The following is a 5,719-nucleotide window of genomic DNA, read 5'->3' as shown; positions in this document are numbered from 1 at the left end:
CACCGGGGACGGTGAGGGTGAGACACCGGGACGGTGAGGGTGAGGGTCCGAGACACCGGGACGGTGAGGGTGAGGGAGTGAGACACCAGGACGGTGAGGGTGAGGGTCCGAGACACCGGGACGGTGAGGGTGAGACACCGGGACGGTGAGGGTGAGGGAAGTGAGACACCGGGACGGTGAGGGTGAGGGAGTGAGACACCGGGACAGTGAGGGTGAGGGTCCGAGACACCGGGGACGGTGAGGGCGAGGGAGTGAGACACCGGGACGGTGAGGGTGAGGGTCCGAGACACCGGGACGGTGAGGGTGAGACACGGGACAGTGAGGGTGAGGGGTCCGAGACACCGGGACGGTGAGGGTGAGGGTCCGAGACACCGGGACGGTGAGGGTGAGGGTCCGAGACACCGGGACGGTGAGGGTGAGGGTCAGAGACACCGGGACGGTGAGGGTGACGGAGTGAGACACCGGGACAGTGAGGGTGAGGGAGTGAGACACCGGACGGTGAGGGTGAGGGTGTGAGACACCGGGACGGTGAGGGTGAGGATCCGAGACACCGGGACGGTGAGGGTGAGGGTCCGAGACACCGGGACGGTGAGGGTGAGGGTCCGAGACACCAGGACGGTGAGCGTGAGGGTCCGAGACACCGGGACGGTGAGGGTGAGACACCGGGACGGTGAGGGTGAGGGAGTGAGACACCCGGGACGGTGAGGGGTGAGGGAGTGAGACACCGGACAGTGAGGGTGAGGGTCCGAGACACCGGGACGGTGAGGGCGAGGGAGTGAGACACCGGGACGGTGAGGGTGAGGGTCCGAGACACCGGGACGGTGAGGGTGAGACACGGGGACAGTGAGGGTGAGGGTCCGAGACACCGGGACGGTGAGGGTGAGGGTCCGAGACACCGGGACCGGTGAGGGTGAGGGTCCGAGACACCGGGACGGTGAGGGTGAGGGTGAGAGACACCGGGACGGTGAGGGTGAGACACCGGACGGTGAGGGTGAGGAGTTGAGACACCGGGACGGTGAGGGTGAGGGAGTGAGACACCGGGACAGTGAGGGTGAGGGTCCGAGACACCGGGACGGTGAGGGCGAGGGAGTGAGACACCGGGACGGTGAGGGTGAGGGTCCGAGACACCGGGACGGTGAGGGTGAGACACGGGACAGTGAGGGTGAGGGTCCGAGACACCGGGACGGTGAGGGTGAGGGTCCGAGACACCGGGACGGTGAGGGTGAGACACCGGACGGTGAGGGTGAGGGAGTGAGACACCGGGACGGTGAGGGTGAGGGAGTGAGGACACCGGGACAGTGAGGGTGAGGGTCGAGACACCGGGACGGTGAGGGCGAGGGAGTGAGACACCGGGACGGTGAGGGTGAGGGTCCGAGACACCGGGACGGTGAGGGGTGAGACACGGGACAGTGAGGGTGAGGGTCCGAGACACCGGGACGGTGAGGGTGAGGGTCCGAGACACCGGGACGGTGAGGGTGAGGGTCCGAGACACCGGGACGGTGAGGGTGAGGGTCAGAGACACCGGGACGGTGAGGGTGACGGAGTGAGACACCGGGACAGTGAGGGTGAGGGAGTGAGACACCGGGACGGTGAGGGTGAGGGTGTGAGACACCGGGACGGTGAGGGTGAGATCCGAGACACCGGGACGGTGAGGGTGAGGGTCCGAGACACCGGGACGGTGAGGGCGAGGGAGTGAGACACCGGGACGGTGAGGTTGAGGGTCCGAGACACCGGGACGGTGAGGGTGAGACACGGGACAGTGAGGGTGAGGGTCGAGACACCGGGACGGTGAGGGTGAGGGTCCGAGACACCGGGACGGTGAGGGTGAGGGGTCCGAGACACCGGGACGGTGAGGGTGAGGGTGACGGAGACACCGGGACGGTGAGGGTGAGACACCGGGACGGTGAGGGTGAGGGAGTGAGACACCGGGACGGTGAGGGTGAGGGAGTGAGACACCGGGACAGTGAGGGTGAGGGTCCGAGACACCGGACGGTGAGGGCGAGGGAGTGAGACACCGGGACGGTGAGGGTGAGGGTCCGAGACACCGGGACGGTGAGGGTGAGGGTCCGAGACACCGGGACGGTGAGGGTGAGGGTCAGAGACACCGGGACGGTGAGGGTCAGAGACACCGGGACGGTGAGGGTGACGGAGTGAGATACCGGGACGGTGGGGGTGAAGGGTCAGAGGACACCGGGACGGTGAGGGTGGGGAGTGAGACACCGGGACGGTGAGAGTGAGGGGCCGAGACACCGGGACGGTGAGGGTGAGGATCCGAGACACCGGGACGGTGAGGGTGAGGGAGTGAGACACCGGGACGGTGAGGGTGAGGGTCGGAGACACCGGGACGGTGAGAGTGAGGGAGTGAGACACCGGGACGGTGAGGGTCGGAGACACCGGGACGGTGAGGGTGAGGGTCCGAGACACCGGGACGGTGAGGGTGAGGGGTCCGAGACACCGGGACGGTGATGGTGAGGGTCCGAGACACCGGGACGGTGAGGGTGAGGGTGAGGGAGTGAGACACCGGGACGGTGAGGGTGAGGGTCAGTGACACCGGGATGGTGAGGGTGAGGGAGTGAGACACCGGGACAGTGAGGGTGTGAGACACCGGGACGGTGAGGGTGAGGGAGTGAGACACCGGGACGGTGAGGGTGAGGGAGTGAGACACCGGGACGGTGAGGGTGAGGGTCAGAGACACCGGGACGGTGACGGTGAGGGTCCGAAACGGAAGGACGGGTGAGGGTGAGACACGGGACGGTGAGGGTGAGGTCCGAGACACCGGGACGGTGAGGGTGAGGGTCCGAGACACCGGGACGGTGAGGGTGAGGGTCCGAGACACCGGGACGGTGAGGGTGTGGGTCCGGGCCACCGGGACGGTGAGGGTGAGGGTGTGAGACACCGGGACGGTGAGGGTGAGGGTCCGAGACACCGGGACGGTGAGGGTGAGACACGGGACGGTGAGGGTGAGGGTCCGAGACACCGGGACGGTGAGGGTGAGGTTCCGAGACACCGGGAAGGTGAGGGTGAGGGTCCGAGACACCGGGACGGTGAGGGTGAGGGAGTGAGACACCAGGACGGTGAGGGTGAGGGTCCGAGACACCGGGACGGTGAGGGTGAGACACCGGGACGGTGAGGGTGAGGGTCCGAGACACCGGGACGGTGAGGGTGAGGGAGTGAGACACCGGGACGGTGAGGGTGAGGGTCAGAGACACCGGGACGGTGACGGTGAGGGTCCGAAACACCGGGACAGTGAGGGTGAGACACGGGACGGTGAGGGTGAGGGTCCGAGACACCGGGACGGTGAGGGTGAGGGTCCGAGACACCGGGACGGTGAGGGTGAGGGTCCGAGACACCGGGACGGTGAGGGTGTGGGTCCGGGACACCGGGACGGTGAGGGTGAGGGTGTGAGACACCGGGACGGTGAGGGTGAGGGTCCGAGACACCGGGACGGTGAGGGTGAGACACGGGACGGTGAGGGTGAGGGTCCGAGACACCGGGACGGTGAGGGTGAGGTTCCGAGACACCGGGAAGGTGAGGGTGAGGGTCCGAGACACCGGGACGGTGAGGGTGAGACACCGGGACGGTGAGGGTGAGGGAGTGAGACACCGGGACGGTGAGGGTGAGGGGAGTGAGACACCGGGACGGTGAGGGTGAGGGTCCGAGACACCGGGACGGTGAGGGTGAGGGTCGGAGACACCGGGACGGTGAGGGTGAGGGAGTGAGACACCGGGACGGTGAGGGTGAGGGTCCGAGACACCGGGACGGTGAGGGTGAGACACGGGACAGTGAGGGTGAGGGTCCGAGACACCGGGACGGTGAGGGTGAGGGTCCGAGACACCGGGACGGTGAGGGTGAGGGTCCGAGACACCGGACGGTGAGGGTGAGGGTCAGAGACACCGGGACGGTGAGGGTGACGGGAGTGAGACACCGGGACAGTGAGGGTGAGGGAGTGAGACACCGGGACGGTGAGGATGAGGGTGTGAGACACCGGGACGGTGAGGGTGAGGATCCGAGACACCGGGACGGTGAGGGTGAGGGTCCGAGACACCGGGACGGTGAGGGTGAGACACGGGACGGTGAGGGTGAGGGTCCGAGACACCGGGACGGTGAGGGTGAGGTTCCGAGACACCGGGAAGGTGAGGGTGAGGGTCCGAGACACCGGGACGGTGAGGGTGAGGGAGTGAGACACCAGGACGGTGAGGGTGAGGGTCCGAGACACCGGGACGGTGAGGGTGAGACACCGGGACGGTGAGGGTGAGGGAGTGAGACACCGGGACGGTGAGGGTGAGGGAGTGAGACACCGGGACGGTGAGGGTGAGGGTCCGAGACACCGGGACGGTGAGGGCGAGGGAGTGAGACACCGGGACGGTGAGGGTGAGGGTCCGAGACACCGGGACGGTGAGGGTGAGACACGGGACAGTGAGGGTGAGGGTCCGAGACACCGGGACGGTGAGGGTGAGGGTCCGAGACACCGGGACGGTGAGGGTGAGGGTCAGAGACACCGGGACGGTGAGGGTGACGGAGTGAGACACCGGGACAGTGAGGGTGAGGGAGTGAGACACCGGGACGGTGAGGGTGAGGGTCCGAGGACACCGGGACGGTGAGGGGTGAGGGTCCGAGACACCGGGACGGTGAGGGTGAGGGTGAGACACCGGGACGGTGAGGGTGAGGGAGTGAGACACCGGGACGGTGAGGGTGAGGGTCCGAGACACCGGGACGGTGAGGGTGAGGGTCCGAGACACCAGGGCGGTGAGGGTGAGGGAGTGAGACACCGGGACGGTGAGGGTGAGAGTCCGAGACATCGGGACGGTGAGGGTGAGGGAGTGAGACACCGGGACGGTGAGGGTGAGGGTCGGAGACACCGGGACGGTGAGGGTGAGGGTCCGAGACACCGGGACGGTGAGGGTGAGGGTCCGAGACACCGGGACGGTGAGGGTGAGGGAGTGAGACACCGGGACGGTGAGGGTGAGGGTGTGAGACACCAGGACGGTGAGGGTGAGGGTCCGAGACACCGGGACGGTGAGGGTGAGGGAGTGAGACACCGGGACGGTGAGGGTGAGGGTCAGAGACACCGGGACGGTGAGTGTGAGGGAGTGAGACACTGGGACGGTGAGGTTGAGGGTCCGAGACACCGGGACGGTGAGGGTGAGGGAGTGAGACACCGGGACGGTGAGGGTGAGGGTGTGAGACACCGGGACGGTGAGGGTGAGGGTCCGAGACACCGGGACGGTGAGGGTGAGGGTCCGAGACACCGGGACGGTGAGGGTGAGGGTCCGAGACACCGGGACGGTGAGGGTGAGGGTCCGAGACACCGGGACGTTGACGGTGAGGGTCAGAGACACCGGGACGTTGACGGTGAGGGTCAGAGACACCGGGACGGTGAGGGTGAGGGTCCGAGACACCGGGACGGTGAGGGTGAGCGTCCGAGACACCGGGACGGTGAGGGTGAGGGAGTGAGACACCGGGACGGTGATGTTGAGGGTCTGAGACACCGGGACGGTGAGGGTGAGGGTCAGAGACACCGGGACGGTGAGGGTGAGGGTCCGAGACACCGGGACGGTGAGGGTGAGGGTCCGAGACACCGGGACGGTGAGGGTGAGGGTCCGAGACACCGGGACGGTGAGGGTGAGGGTCCGAGACACCGGGACGGTGAGGGTGAGACACAGGGACAGTGAGGGTGAGGGTCAGAGATACTGGGACGATGAGGGTGAGGGTCAGAGAC

The sequence above is a fragment of the Chiloscyllium punctatum genome, chromosome 52 (genome assembly GCF_047496795.1).
Source record: "Chiloscyllium punctatum isolate Juve2018m chromosome 52, sChiPun1.3, whole genome shotgun sequence".
Lineage (NCBI taxonomy): Eukaryota > Metazoa > Chordata > Chondrichthyes > Orectolobiformes > Hemiscylliidae > Chiloscyllium > Chiloscyllium punctatum.
Note: the sequence above shows the minus strand (reverse complement) of the source record.